This window comes from Ornithodoros turicata, chromosome 2 (assembly GCF_037126465.1).
Source record: "Ornithodoros turicata isolate Travis chromosome 2, ASM3712646v1, whole genome shotgun sequence".
Taxonomy (NCBI): domain Eukaryota; kingdom Metazoa; phylum Arthropoda; class Arachnida; order Ixodida; family Argasidae; genus Ornithodoros; species Ornithodoros turicata.
Window position 1 is genome coordinate 7,411,370 of NC_088202.1, and position 17,056 is coordinate 7,428,425.

General features: G+C 44.0%; 1 long non-coding RNA gene across 1 annotated transcript; it reads right to left on the reverse strand.

The window, feature by feature from the left end:
- Positions 1-12,195: 12,195 nt before the first annotated feature.
- LOC135383055 (uncharacterized) lies at positions 12,196-16,749 on the reverse strand. The gene is made up of 3 exons (XR_010419635.1): positions 16,564-16,749; positions 15,944-16,154; positions 12,196-12,813 (listed from the first exon to the last, which is right to left on the reverse strand). It is a non-coding gene; the product is annotated as an uncharacterized LOC135383055 (long non-coding RNA).
- Positions 16,750-17,056: the final 307 nt, after the last annotated feature.

Genomic DNA, 17,056 nt, shown 5'->3' on the forward strand with positions numbered 1-17,056 from the left:
CCAAATCGTATGACAAATTGTGTACCATGATCGGCAATTTTTCCCTCGTCGTGCACGCGACGTTACAGGGGTTACACAATGTCGCGATATAATTTGTCTCGCCCGCACTACAATGCTTCGAATGATCATGATGCCGGACACGGGGTAGATCTTCGGTAAACTCCTGTTTACAGTACGCACAGTGGGTAGCAGCTCTGTGCTCAGCGCATTGCTCATCATTCAGCACCATTGCGGCGGAGCAGGCGTTCAGGGCGATCATCTCATCTCGCATTTCCATGAGCGACTTCACACACTGCTTTGCCGCATCTTCCCCATGGTGCGTCCTGATGCGCAACACCCTTGAGTCGTGGGTACGCACGAGCACGGCACAAAAGCTAGAGGTGATGTGATGCTGCATGCCATCACGACTGGGCGCAAGTACGCTCTCTGTGTCCAGCGCGACAACGTAGTTGTACTGTTGCATGTACTGTATTTTAGTAAATTCTACAAAGTTTTCTCCGGGTTCACAAAATTCTAATAGGATTTCGTTCACGTCCGCGCGAAGGCGTCGATGTTTCGCCATGCTCTTTTCCTCATTAAAAGAGCGAGTGCAACGTTCCCATACGAAACGCGTGTTCTTTCTCGTCAACAAACGCTCGAGGGACTTAATTCCGAAAAAATGCTCATCAACCTCCAATAAGTGAATTTTCTTTTCGCTTTCCAGTTTTGGGGGTCGCGACACGTGCACTCCCTGATCGACGTACGCGTACACGTACACAGATATCCTATTTTTCTCTTCGAACTCGTCCAGATCAGCGAATGAAACAGGGAAGTGACTAGGCCACCAGTACTCTGTTGCATAATTTTCATATTTTTTCCATCGGTTCCTTTCCTGTGGGTGCAAGAGGGCGAGCGTATTGTATTTAAAGCACTCGCCCTCCTTACGCTCTGGTAAAGGGACATTTGTTAGGAGATTCCTACGACTAGCCAAATTAGTGGTAAGCACCCCATTGCACCCGAATTTTTTAGTTTTCACAGAGGAAATACACATTTGAACTTTTTGGACGTCAGTGGATACAAACCCACTACCCTCGCGCTGGTAATTTTCAATGCGCCCGGTGGACTCCTGAATCACATCCATCAAAGTATTTGCGATAGCTCCGTCGCTGTGGACTTCGCGAGCAAGCGCCATGAAATGAGCTATGTGTGCGGTTACATCCCCTCGATTTTCTTTCATCATTAGAATGTCAGAACAAATGCAAAACCTAAAGGGTATCCTTTGCGCTCGTATAATAGCAATTATATTGTGGAGGTAATTCATTAAGTATTGTCGCAAGTCCTCTAGTCCCTGATCGTGAACAGATGCCAATAGCACAAACGCTTTGACGATACCTCGAAATGCGCGATCAGTTTGAAAGAAAGGCAGGAAGGAAATGTCCACATAGGGATGTGATCGCTCGACGTGAGCATGCAATGTGGCAGGTGAAATGTCTGGAGAAGATGCTGAATTCTCTTTTAATGACTCATCATCCCCGATATCATGAGGATCAAAAAAGCAGAACACGCATCTAGGCACTGAAAAAAAAGAAGAAACACTAAGAAATCGTGCACCACAGAGCGTGGATGAAAAATACTTACTTTTGAAGCGAGCTCCGCACACTCCCGAAGCGATGCGAAGACTGCTGCCTCTTTACACATCCTCCCCACTTATAAAGCGGCGACCTCGCTGCATGCCCCAACATGCACGGGTGCGAGGAGTCGTCTTAGCCTAAAAATAACTTGCTCTGCATGTTCAAGGTCGCAGCTTGCCCTTGGCTTCACGTTATGCTCCGTCCGCCTACACCATTGCCGCACCTGAGCGCAAGTTTCGCTCTCATCCGATATGCAAATTGATTTCATGATCAGGCACACAACCATCCCATTTTGGCTGTGGAATTTCAATAATATTACTTAAAAGAAACAAATTGCAGTGAAATGCTGATTCATCTCAGACAGGAATTTCTACCCTCAGTGTTAAACCCTCAGATACCAGCATTTCTGCTCAAATAGCAAAATAGCTATGACTTCAAAAATTAAACACATGCTAAACAAACTACCATCAACTGCTATCAGATAATTATTGCATAATGCTAAATACTCATTTGCATTGTCCCTGCGTGAAGAAAGCACAGGACAAGGGTACACAAATTCACTTAAGCGATGAGGGAAAAGGCTTAAGACCTCAGGAATAAGCGCAGAGTCACCACACAACGCTACGCGGCTAGCACGAGATAACAACAAGATACTAGCGGCGGGGAAAATCGTAACACTGCTAAACAAGCCCCAACATGCCATGATGACGTCACAAACCAGGAAAAAAAGCACACACGCGCGCGCGCGCACACACACAGCAGCTCAGGAATGCACAAGGAGAGGTGCTTTATTGGAATTTCTACTCCTGGCTCAGACACCAACATCTCTGCTCAAATACCCATAACTGCAAGATTAAGCACTGCTTACTTCATTGAGCACCCAACAAAATCTAACAAACAACCCACTTTCCGTAATAGAACACTATTCAGCTTTACCAAGTGGTTTTCTTCTGCTTTAGCAGTGAAAGAAGAAAAGAGCCATGAAAAATTACACGTACTTTTGCTTGAATAGCTATAAGAGATAAAAAAAAAACGAAGCACATGCTGTGACAAAGGCACCCATTTCTCCTATCAGATAATTATTGCATAATGCTACATACACAGTCGCGTTGTCCCTGTGTAAAGAAAGCACAGGACAAGGGTACACAAATCGAATTGGGAAAATCACTTCTACTCGCGCAGCATAATACGATATACGCTGATTTTTTTTTTACGGGCGAAAATTGCAATAAGAAGCCACTGCTATACAAGTGCAACAACCCTTATTTTTAAACCAACATTTCATGCAATACCACTTAAATTTATCACTCGAGTCACACGAAAAGGCATACACAATGTACTTACTGGTTAAGTGGGGTCACAGTTGCACGCACACACAACACAGACACAACGAGCGACAATGAAAAATAAGAAATTACACGCACTTCTGCTCGAATAGCAAAGTGTCAAGCATGACAAAACACATTTTCTACCACCAGAAAATTATTAAACAGAATAATACAATATTCGCAAAAATTAAGCTTGTGTGGCAGACACACAACCTGAGGAACACACCCATTCACATCTGCTTTCTGAATTTGTTATACAGGCGTGAGCGATTCGATAAGAATATAAAGCACGCTGCTTGGAGAAAGCATTTATCATGTGCAGCGCGGTCTACTCTATTGAAAATGCGATAAACCTTATTTTTCAAAAAAAAAATCACAGTCGGCATAATATACGGCAATATCGGCAATATCACTGAAGTCAAACACATTGAACTTACTTGTCAAGTGGGGTCCCAGCTGCACAAACGCGCACGCACACTCACACATTTTTAGTGCCTCACAACGAGCAAAAACCCGAGGTCTATTCACAGCCACATAAATTCATATTATTCCTCACGTCAATAATTATCCAGCCATCGTCAAAACGGGGAACACGCATATGCCAATGCGAAACAATAGGCCTTCGCGCCGGATGTAATACGATATCGCCAGTCGACCGTCCCAAAGCAAAAAAGAACCACAGCATCTCAGGAATGCATGTTGCCTATACATCCAAGAACAGCGTGCAGCAATTATAACACAGAATGAGATTCATTTCTTTGTACTTTTGTTTGCTTGCATATAAATATTCAACAAGAAATATTACAGAGTGTAAAAGGAGAACAGCATTCACTACACCCTGTAGCTCTTATCATTTTTAAACAAACCAGTTTTCATAACCACACTACCATTCACTAAATAGGGGAGTCACTAATGATTCAAATAAGATAAAATATCATTCCATCGTCATTGATTGCAAACTTCACGTAAGAATAAGCAACTGCTGCGCGTCGTATTTTTCTTATAAGAAAAAAATCTCGCCGTGTTAAACACCAACAGCAACTTTGTATTTATTTTTGTCGTTTCCAGCAGCTCAATACATTGTGCGAGTCATCAAAAATTAAAAATTTCTGATCTGCTGCTGTTAAAGTGATAAAACAGTGTGCCCCCCACGTGAGCCGCATCCCGGCCCGTTCACGCAGTTAGGACACGCTTGACGCAATGACGCGCGCTCCGTTATCGTTTCCCCGTGCAGGCACACTGTTTTATCACTTTAACAGCAGCAGATCAGAAATTTTTAATTTTTGATGACTCGCACAATGTATTGAGCTGCTGGAAACGACAAAAATAAATACAAAGTTGCTGTTGGTGTTTAACACGGCGAGATTTTTTTCTTATAAGAAAAATACGACGCGCAGCAGTTGCTTATTCTTGCGTGAAGGTTGCAATCAATGATGATGGAATGATATTTTATCTTATTTTAATCATTAGTGACTCCCCTATTTAGTGAATGGCAGTGTGGTTATGAAAACTGGTTTGTTTAAAAATGATAAGAGCTACAGGGTGTAGCGAATGCTGTTCTCCTTTTACACTCTGTAATATTTCTTGTGAAATATTTATATGCAAGCAAACAAAAGTACAAAGAAATTAATCTCATTCTTTGTTATAATTGCTGCACGCTGTTCTTGGATGTGTAGGCAACATGCATTCCTGAGATGCAGTGTTTCTTTTTTGCTTTGGGACGGTCGACTGGCGATATCGTATTACATCCGGCGCGAAGGCCTATTGTTTCGCATTGGCATATGCGTGAGTAGTGGTATATATAAGATCTTATAACAATGGGCCGCTCAGGTTACATGCGACACGCACACGCACGATAAGATATATCAGAAAACAATGGAAATCATGTATCGATAGTGTGAACAATGGGTTCCCAGGTTTCAATAACATGCGCCGCCAGGATGAGGTAACGGTTAACTCAGGTAAACAATGGGAACTCACGTGTCGATAGTGTTTGATGGGCACCTGGATGCACGTTTAATGACATTTAATAACACGCAATGACATGTAATAACGCACAATGACATGTAATAACACGCAAATGACATGTAATAACACACAAATGACATTTAATAACAGGCAATAACATCTGATGACATTTAATAGTATTTTTCCGATCGGGTTGACGTCAGTCCGTCACCTAGTTTGGTTGCCGCGTCAGAGCGCCAGGTAGTTTCGGTTCCCACCAAGCGCCCTCTAGTTTTCAAGCTTTGGCCGTCTGTAGTTTCGGTTTCGGTTTTAAATGAATGGACGCCAAGCTTGGTTGCTCCACGTGTTGTTCTGGTTTCAGTTTGGAATTCCTAGGTGTTGCCAGATGCCCTCTGGTTTCAAGCTATTGACCAACTGTAATTTCGGTTTCAAACCGCAGCACGCTAGTTTCGCTGTGACAACATCAACGCATTTTCTGGCGATATAAATTAAGCGTACGCGTAGAAATTTCATCAGAAAAAGAAAAAAAAACATGGTTGACCAGTTCTATGTGAACCTGCTCTCAAATGCATCTTTGGATGTGTTTCCCGACAACACAATGAGCAAGTTCCGAGTAAAGCTAGCCCATCCACAGACGTTGGAGGGTAGGTGGGAGGCCGCTTTAACAGAAATCAACATCCCTTTTGCGATTAAAAATGTAACTGACACAGTCAATAGTATATCGGAAACGACATTCCTTGGTTCTACGATTGAAGCAACAGAGAAGGTCAAGTTCAACGCTAATGAAAACATTCTCTTGCCTTTGAGACAATTTTTAGCAAAACATTTGCAGTATAAGACAAGAATTATACGTGGTACCGGTCATTATGAGATACAACTTCCTCTGAACTATGGGTTGGAAATTAGCGCAACTCTTGCCGCTAAGCTTGGCATGGCTGAAAAGATAATCGGCTGTGGAGAGTTGGACAGAGGGTCACCCGTGAAGCTACTCAAATACCAGGTGGATACGGAAGAAACGATTAACATAGTTACCTATCGTTCACGAACGGTAAAGTATGAAGTTCCAGAAGGCTACTACGAATCGGGGAAGGACCTCGTTAATTCCATTAACCATGCCTATCGAACAAAACTTCATTTGTCGCAAGATGCTCGTCTCCTCGTATGTAACCCATACAACGGAATTTGTCACCTGGAACGCATGAACGATGGCTATGTGACCTTTCATCCTTATTTGGCTTTGATGTTGGGCTTCGGAAAGAGGACAACTTTCTCAAGTTATGCAGTCGCCGAACGAGACGTTTATCTATTCCCTGCTCAAAACTATATTTTCATATACTGCGATGTCATAGAGAACGAATTTGTGGGTGACGTGACAGCACCACTTCTTCGATCGATACCGTTCAGAGTCCAGGGTAGGAATGATGTGATGTCTTATTTATTCACAAACCTCTACTATAAATATGTATATGCGAAGGAATTGACAACCATTCAAATCGAGTTGGCAAACGAGATAGGTGATTTCATTCCATTCATTTCTGGCTCTGGACGTGTCGGGTTGACGATCCACCTACGTAAATGTATATAACAAACCCACCATGTTGCATAGCACATTTTGGTGCAGGAAAGCGAGAGCATCTACCACACTATACTGCTCCCGAGCTTTATCAGATTGGAGGAGGCATATTTGGTGACGTATTGAGGGGTTTCTTGCCCATACTGACCAAGAAGGTAGCGCCATACGTTGGAAGAAAGCTCCTTGATACTGGAAGGCATATAGCCGAGGAAGTCCAGCAAGGAGCATCATTTCGAGAAGCCGTCAAGAAAGGAGTAGACCGCACAGTGCATAAAACTCGTGACGAGTTACTTCAGAGACTCACAGGGAAAGGAAGAAAACGCAAGGCCGTTAAAAAAGCTCGACCTGCGGAGAAGCGGAGGAAATCAGACTTCTTTACTTGACAGAAAAAAAAATGTCTATTGCAGTAGTGCATAAAGATTCCTGTCTGTGTACTACAAACCAGCTGGAACTCTTCTCTCTTCCACCTACAAACTTTGCTTTGGAGAAGTCTGAATACGTCGAGTTTTTCCCAGTATCTGCTCCGACATCAAGCGGAGTGATCGAGTACAATGTTCCGGGACTCGGTGGGGGCTTCTTTAATCTTCAATCCAGCTTTTTGCATATTCAGTGCAAGATCATTCGAAAGAATGGAGATCCAGCGGTAACTACAACAAGCACTTCAACAACACCTGATGCAGTCATACCTGTCCAAGCGTTTGGTTCATCGTTGTTTCAACACGTACATATCTACCTGAATTCAACCTTGGTTTCGAGTTTCGAACATTATGGTTACCGTTCCTACTTGGACATCATTACGAATGCCGACAATGTAACTCAGACACACACCCTTTCAGCAATGTTATACGAGCCAGACCCTTTAGGTACGAGTGAGGTATATGCTCCCACATCTGATTCAAAAGGAGTTTTCGCTCGTTACAAGCGAACCAAAGGATCGGCACTGTGTGACATGTACAGCCCAATCTTCAGCGACATATGTCAACAACAGAAGCTCATTCTTAACGGAACCGTCATACGAGTTGTGCTACGTCAAGCGTCGGATGATTTTCGTCTCTTGCAAGCTGATGGTGCAACAGAAAAGCACACTGTGGAATTTTCACGTATCGTGCTCTATCTCCGACGTGTTCAGTTATCGCCGAGTATACTTGTTGGTATAGAACGAAGACTTCAAACAACACCTGCAGTATACGTTCTCCGAGGACTGGAAATTAAGTACAGAAACATCGCCCCTAACCAATCTCAGGTGATATTTGACGACTTGTACAGCGAGCGAGTTCCCTCCAAGTTAACAGTATTGATGGTCAGGAGCGATGCCTACCAAGGTAGCAGACCACGAAACCCATTCAAGATTGAGAACTTCAAACTAAAACGAGCACTACTGGACGTTGGTGGACAACAGTACACGGATGAGTTCGACTTCCAACGAGACATCTATTCCAAAGCCTATATACACCTGCTTCACAAACTAAAACGCAAGGATATACCAATAGCTCCAGCTGCGTATGCAAAAGAGACATTTATGCTTTATTACCATCTGACTCCAGATGCAGAAGTGAATGCTCTTTGTCCTGTTGTTCAAGCCAACGTTCGTCTGACCCTAACGTTTGCTGCCAATCTAACAGAAGCAGTTACGGTGTTGTTTGGATCCGAAACACCACGAGTGCTAGAAATCAACAAAGACAGACGAGTGAAATTTGTCTGAAAAATAAACATGGAGGAGTGGCAGTTCTATGCAGCATTCAGTAGACACTACTGCACCAGAGAACTGTTTCGGGGAACCTTTGCATGCAATGAAATCGCAAGACAGGAAGCCATACCCGGGATTTATGTGATTAACACAGCTCCAAGGAGCAGTAACGGTGAACACTGGACCATGACTTATGTTTCCAGTGACAATGTGGTTACGTATTTTGATAGTTACGGCATTCAGCCCGTCTACAAAGAATTCTACCAACTCATTCATCCTACCAGGTCATTTTACTATAACAAGAAAAGACTTCAGGGCTATGGATCAGCTACATGTGGCCTCTACTGCCTGTATGTAGGCAGCATGCTCGCTTGTGGATTCTCGCTCCGAGAGTGCACTCAGAGATTTTCGTCAACGAACTTCACACTGAACGACAAGCTGGTACCCGTCCTTGTACGGAAGCAATTCCCAAGAAAGACAGACAACATGTCATGTTGCAGTGTACTTTGACACAATAAAATTTTATTTATTTCCATGTCGTTACAGGCACAATCTTATATATATAAAAAAAACAGCATTACAACAACAACAGCCAGGTAGGGCAACATATGCATAAAAACTGTCTACATCTTTCCATTGGATGCGTACCCAAAGGGTAACGTGTGGATACCATCCTCACAAATGAAACGCTTTGTGTCTAGGGGATTTAAAGCTACTTTCGTAACACATACACTTTTATTTATATTTTCCTTGCGCACAATGAGGTTCTGACAAACTTTGTACACTTCACCAAGCTTAAGAGAGTCTATGTACATTGAATAATGCAACTTCTGGGCTTCACATTGTTTCAACGCCTTAGCACGATTGTATCGTCTTTTACTATGGAGGTCTAGTGCATAGAGCTTTGGTTTCAGGCAACAGAACCCTAGGATGTGGTCGTGGGGCATTTCGTTCTTAAATTTTCCTAGCACCATCTTGTTTTTCGTAGAGTACATCGAGTCATCACAAGAATGACCAGATGTATCAAGGTGGGTATCGGCGAGCTCCGCAAGGGCCTTCTCATCGCTCAGCATCACGATATAAGAATCTGTGTCCATATACAAGAGCCTTGTGTCCGGGGCTACCCGAAGCAAGTTGTTATAATAAAAGTCATACATCATGACTTTAGACAGCTCGAGAATAGTGAACCCCAGGTACAGAGGCTGTCGCATACGGACTATCGATTGAGCGAACTGAAACAAGACTACGTTAGAGCTTAGAGCCCTGAATTGTTTGAGGTTCGGTTTACGCAAGAATCTCAACACTTGCTCCTCGGAAGTTGCTACGCGACAGTCGACGAACTTTCGTACATTCATACATGTTTTCCCATATACGGAGTTAATTAAACATTTGTACAGATTACGTTCGAAGGTATTGGTTGCCTGCTTGCGTAGTTCATGATGGAAGTCAACATAGGATCGCAGGAATGGTTTTTGTTTGAACCTGAGCACCCGGTGAATTTTCTCGAGCCGAAGACCCAACTGTAGGTACAACTTTAGACTGCGATAATGAAGAAAATACTTCTTCTTGTCAAGCAGTGTAAGGAGTAATTTCGGTTCTATATCATGCTGTGGGAGGTTAAATTTTTTCATCAGGTCTTTCTGATAATCCGAAAGCAACTCATACGGGACGCTCATTTTTTCGGGCGCGAGCGGTAAATCTTTATGTCGTTCGTGGAGGTCTTGTACGTAGGCCAGGTCTACCTCTAAAAAATAACCAACGTCTGCATAATCTGCAACAAGGGTTACATCTAAACCTGCAACCTCTTCGGGTGACAGCCATTCAAAGCCTCCGAATGGGAGTGGTTCACGCATCACTGTGCCATAGAGTCCATTTATGTCCATGTAATGAATTATGGTCTTTGGTTTTTCGGGATCGTACTGATCTGTCCCTGGGACATTTGCAGTGGCCATTCGCGTTGAACACTGGGTCATACCACCACGCAGGCCCCGTTCAATTAACAGATAGGCATCGGGATCGTGGATTAAATCCAGATTAATCCGGCTCATTTTTAGTGCGCAAGACATGCTTAGTCCCGGGAGTGACACGAAATGAAGTGGTTCAATTTTGTGCATCTCCAACGCCCATATTCGGAAGTTTTGAAACACGTCTGCCAGAAGCAATGCGTCCGTCAGAAGGTACAAATCCGAGTACTCGCCCAGGCTCTTTAGTTGAAATTTTTCAAACACATTTTGCGCATGGCGGTAATCTTCCTCGCTCACTTCTGATCCGTTCAGTTGGTTAAAGAACTGGTCACGTGATGGCAAACAGGGCTCGTCGTAACGTTCAAAAGAGGTAACGTAGTTATAACAAAAAACCCCTTTACGTACAACCAACCTGAAGTAGTCCTCCTCTGCGAAAAACTGACGCAGACACCTGAAGTTAGATTCACCTTTGTCGCATAGATTTTTCGTCAATGTGTCGAGACTAGCATTGAGGAAGCTTAACGAGTCTATGAAGCGGAACACACCAATGTCTATAGCCTTAAACTTTTGACAACTGGAGGCTATCACTCTGATGTCTGTCTTCCGAAGCAGGTGCAGATGAGCTACTATGAATCCGAGGTCATAATTGGCATTATGTGCAATGATGGGCACTTTCGTGGTATCCGCAGTTTCAGATTACATCCCTGACACAATGATTGGCAAAATTCTCCACTTACGTGATCATGGTCTCGCACTTTCTGCTTCTTAGTGAATGGTTCTTTACAGATGTTACAGTGAGTGGCTTCAGAATGTTCGAGTTAGTCTCCTGGGGTCATTTGCAAGGGCACAGTCTCGTGCAACATCGCATACAGCTCATCATGCAAATTACGCAATAGTTCCATGAAAACGGAAACGCAGTCTGCACCACGGTAAATATGTTTCTTCAAGACATACGAATCGCACGAGCGTATGACGAGGAGACAGAAGGATGAAGGGATGTGTTCCTCGTAGACATTCCCGCCTCCCGAACACGGTGATAGTACACTCTCAAAGTCGTATGCACAGTAGAAGGGAACTTCCGACATCAAATGCTCTCCGGCAAACGACAGTGTCTCACCCTTCTTTGGAAAAATAGTCTTTGACACTTTTTGTTGTTTACACATTAGTAGATGATCGGCGAGTACACCCGGGTTGGTGAAACCCATCGTACACCGTTTGCAGTGAAAATAACCAGGTGGTGTGAACAAAGCATTGAAATTAGTAATGAGTACAAAATGGAAGTCAATCAGCAGTAGGTCGACATGCTTCTTGCACTGGTCGTCGACAACCTTAATCGGGTAAACATATTTTTCATCTTTTAAAATGGATAAAATACCCCAGTGCGAAGGTAAAACAATGGGACGAGACAAACACAGACAAAGAGACGACGCACAGCACTGACTGCAACCAAAATCTTCATCTTTGCATCTGCAATTTTCATCTTTGTCATAACCGTACACGTTAATGCTCACATCGTTCTGCTTCTCAAACATTTCTACATCTTTCGGGGACACTACAGGAAACGTCTCTGGAAATACATATTGAGACAGGTATGACCTGTAGGATGAAGCTCTGCGTCTGTAAGAACCCTTTGCAGGATGTAGACCGGCAAGTACGCAAAATGCGAAACACATGTTCTGTTCACTATCCTCGTGAAGGTCGACACTCAGAAGACACCGACACTTTTTTTTTCAATTCGTTTGGCAATTCAAAGTCGGTACAACCAATGAGCTGTGGTGCGAGACGACCGACATGAAGAATGCAGGCGTGAATTCGAAATAAGAAAAATCCCGACCCTTGCATTTCAAGCTTTTCTAAATTGTTGGTGACTTCAGTGCCTACTTCAATGACAGCACGTTCTACGTCTCGTTCCGACCACAGCGTATGCACACTCGAAGGAATAAATTGAGTGACAAATATGATCTCATCCTCAGGCGTATGTCGACCGAGTTCCGCCTTCAGCAAAACATAAAAGCGTAACGGAAATCCGAAATGTCGAAGTACACAGGCAAGGTAGCGTCCGTTTTCATGAAAGAATGTGCTGTCATCCTGCCCGTCGTCGTCTCTGTCATGTAGATGAAGCTCATAGCGGTTGGTATAGTTGCGGAGCGTACAGAGTGTCTCACAAAATGGGATACAGGGTGTTGCAAGGTTATGAACGTTAGTCAGATGAACTTGAAGTCCCAGCGATGTTGTGTAGTGCTGCCGATCGGCCGGAGGACAAAGGTGGCATATCACCATTTCTTTTTATTTTTTTACTCGGATTGACCGAACACGATGTCTGGCGAAAGAAGACGTTTCCCGTCTTTTCCAACTCGCTCTTTCTTCTCCATCCAGAGTCCGCTCGTGTTCCTCATGTCTTCGATGTCTTGAGTGCTTAGTTTATGAAACCGAGCTGGAAGGAACACCTTTACGTGCTCGTGATCCTTCATAATTTCTACGTAGACCGCCTCGCCATACCTCGTTTCAATTTTGTTAACATCAACCACATCATACTTGATGTTTTTAGGAATTGTCGCCATTTTTTGAAACTCTCCACATTTCTTTAACTTGTCAAGTTTATGCAAGATCGACGAAGACATGATGCTTACTTGTACACTGATGCAATGATGACGACGATGATCCTTCGGACACGTTGGACCGGCTGAAAACAAAAGGAGCACATGTTAGAACACTGCAAAATATTTCATCATTCTGAACACCATACCTCCTCAGAAGGAGGTTCGAGAGTGAAGGAGCTGAGCGTCAGACAGTTCTTATATAAGAAGTTGCCAGCATGGCAACCTTGAGGAGTCTTCTTTTTTTTTTTACATCGTCAACTCTGCAGTCGAACCTACCTTTGCAGTTTGCTTTTTTTCCCTGCAGTTTGCAAGCACGGACTTGTTTATCTAACGAAACGTATCTTGACCAGACTTCATTCCCTTGCACGAAATGACAGTGATAGCACCTTTTAGGTTCGTGACGCCTGCCTCGGTGTCAATTTCAGGGGCTAGTCAAAGTGGGAAATCCACCTTCGTGGCACGACTAATTAAACACAGAGCTGTCCTCTTTGACAAACTGTTCAAGCAAATATGGTATATCTATCTTTATAAGCAGCCGGTATTCGATACTCTTCCTGAAGTAAATTTCAGTCAAGACATCCCTGCAGATCCGGAGAATTATAGCCACTCATTATTTATATTTGACGACTGTTTAGCCGACCGGCAAAGACTCAAAGAAATCTGCAAATTTTATATCGCTGGGTGTCACCACCTGTCAATCACGGCTGTGTTCATCTCGCAATACCTGTTCGTCAACGACCCTTTGTATCGCACAATACAATTCAATAGCACGGCTCTCGTTTTATTTCGTTCACCACGCACTACAGACCAGCTGTGTATGCTGTCCAGGCAGATTTTCGGGCGAAATGATTTGTTGCCCACGATATATAAAGATGCCTGTCAGAAACCATACTCATACTTAGTTATCGACTTGTCTCAACAGAGCAACGATCACTATAAGGTGTGGACCAACATTTTCCCGGATGATCACAGACAGATCGTATACAGGTCATGAAAAGGCTTAACAAACACATTCGTTTCCTTCGTATGATCGCTGAAGCAAAGACAGGGGAAGATCGTTACAACCTGATTCAACATGCCAGCAGGGAACAGCTACGAACAATCAGGGAGATTTGTATGAACCTCTGCAAAGGAAACATCGACGTACCGGCGAAAGTTAAAAAGCAATTGCAGCCTTTTGCAACACCCATTAGGACACTGGCTTCCAGGCAAGACCGTGCAGATGTGAAGAAAGTTAAACGGATTCTTCATCAGTCCGGCGGGTTTTTGCAATTTTTGTTGCCCCCCTTGTTAGGTCTCGTTTCAAGTTTAGCGGGCAAAAGCATCGCAAAAGCAATCGGCATTTAAATAATGCAGAAATACGAGCTTGTTCCCTATCGGGAAAGCACTATTCCGTCGATATTGAATAAACAGGAGCCTGATGATATCAAGGCCAAGGAGATCATCCAGTACTTGCACAAGCTATTGCATCTTCCCGCGAACACATTAAGACAGCCTAGTGCAGCAGGTGAGGAGACAAATCATGTGGCATCGACAAGAGAGCAGACACAGATTCAAGCGGACGAGGAGGAAGATGCCATCGTTAATTTTATGAGCAGCGGCTACAAGATGAGAGCAAGCCAATTACTGCGTTTACTAAAACCCGTGCTCGGCTGGAATAGTAAAACGTTTGAGCTCATTGTCAATGGTGAACAAATACCAAATACCAACGTTGTAGACCTTGTTTATTATTTGGTCACAAGAGCGCGAAATGTGTGGCGACCCGCGTATCTCGAGAGGATCCTACCACTATTGGTCAAGCTAAATATACCGACACTTATCGTACATCCATCTCGACTTGAAAAGGAGACTGCAGAGCCATCAGCCGGTAGTCCTACGTTCACACCTGAGACACCTCGTCGACGCATTTCTCCGGTTATCACAAGAGCGGCTAAGAGACTTCGAGAATGGAACCGGTATTGAGCACGTTGGAAACGCAACAGGAACATACCTTCGGGACGAAAACATTCTGGCGCATTTTCCCGCACGACACAGGAAGAAGGCCCTCGCCATTCTGCAGATGCTAAAGACCGTATTTGCGATAGATGAAGAGGGAAGGATTATCTGTCATTCTCGCGTTGTTCCAAGTAGTTCCGTCATCGAGCTTATAAAATACGAACTGCACAATCGATCGCCCTCTTGGTACAAAGGTGACGTTGCAGCCGTTATAAATGCCTACTTGTCATTCGACGGACTTCGTGTTCGTGGAAGAAAATTGTGCTAATGGCTGCTTACGTGGACGTATACCATCCTGGTGCTCTAGGTGGTGTTCAACGACTCGCACGAGCGATCGGTGAAAAGCCGGCGAAGGTTGCCAAGTTCCTGGAAACCAGTGATGTGTACTCTCTCTTCAGAGAACTTAAGCGACCACGTCAGTTCCGGAAGACCATCGTTTTGGGTGTGAAGGATATATTCCAAATAGATTTGAAAGACCTTCAGAAACTGTCGAGATACAACAAGGGTTTTCGCTATCTTTTGTTTTGTATCGACGCATTTTCTCGTATGCTTGCTGTAGTGCCTGTGCAGAATAAACGAGCAGCGGAAATTATACGTGGACTGAGACTCGCTTTTAGACGTATTGGGACTCCGAGACTGATTCATTCAGACAGAGGTACAGAGTTCACCAATAAGTCAGTCGGAGCATTTTTAAAATCAAAAGGGATATCTCTCTTCCACTCTAATTCAAATACGAAAGCAAGTATTGCAGAACGATCTATTCGAAGTCTTATGACGCCACTTTATCGTGCTTTTGAATATCAGGGACATAAATCGTACTTGAAAATTTTACAGCCTCTGGTCAAAGCATATAATCATCGTGTTCATAGAACTCTGTCGGCACGACCTGTGGATGTCAACAAAGAAAATGAACATTTATTTAGACAAAAGCTCTATCCTACTCCGAGCAAACCCCCAGAGAAGCCACGTTTTCGCGTTGGCCAGCTTGTCAGAATAGCAAAGTCTAGACACCAGTTAGTCAAAAGTTATCTTGGTTCGTTTACGCGTGAAATTTTTGTGGTGAGAGCAGTCAAGATTGGTTACCCGAATACCTATCTCTACGACCAGCAGGAAGAACCTATTGAAGGTCAATTTTATGCAAGCGAATTAACACGTGTGCAGCCTGGAAAGGGCCACCGCATTATAAAAAGACGCGTTCGGAACGGAAAGGTGCAGTACCTGTTGCAACCTTCTGGAAGTCGTAGAAGGACTTGGGTTCCGGAGAACTACCTGCCACCACCGACGACGAAATGACTGGCGATCACTGGTCCGATGTCGAACAGCCAGCCAACGCTGGTGATTCCTGGTCCCAATCGGGTGATGATGTGTGCGGCATGCGGGACGTTACCCAGGATCATCAACTCCAAGGAAGATGTCGCCGTCCTCATACCTGTTGGAATGACGTGTTACAATGCGGTTCATCGAAGTCAACGGACGACACAGTGCTCGTCGCAGCATTTAAGATAACCAGAGACATTTTCCTGTTCCAGTCCCTGCCTCTGAACCTTCCCGCGAAAAAGACTGTGTGGGAGTCTTCAAAAACAATGTATGCCAGGGTACACAGGAAGTGTGAGCACCTATCCGACCACCCGTTCGACCTCGTCTCCGAATGGGGAAAACAGATGAGCTCAATATTCAGCTATTACGGTGATCGTGACGTCGACGTAATGCAACTGGTGGCCGAAAGTCTATGTATCATGTACTACGCAATGAAGACTGGCTACCATTACCTGGCTGTGTACATAAACGACATGACAATTGTCCTGTTGCAAAATAGGTTGTCACCCAAAGACGCTTACCAATAAATATTGAAATCCATGACGAGTTGTCTCATTTTACTGTAGGTCGTCATGGTAAATAGATGTCCGGAGATGTTCTGCTACACCTTGTCCTTTCTGAGTGCTGTTTCCCTGTTCGTTTTCGTAGCTACAACAGAATTTACAAAACCAACACTGAAACAGGGAAAATGCACTACCGTGACTCAGACTGACCATAACATCTACGTCCACCGATGTCCAGCTGCAGTAACTGCCGTACGCCTTTGGCTCAGCAATGGTCATCCGACGAGATACGGAGTAAATCTGTCGCAAAATGATACACGTCAACTATGGCATTGCTTGAAAGAAGCAAATGTCGCGCACAATTATTATAACTTCGAGTGCTCGAAGCTATGTGAAATAAGCTTCGAACCCAGGCAAGTAATAGAACGATGTCCCGGCAATGTGTACAATATTGCAAGACTCATTGGGAATGGAAAGCACAGCGGTTACGGTATCACTCTTTCGAAATCGG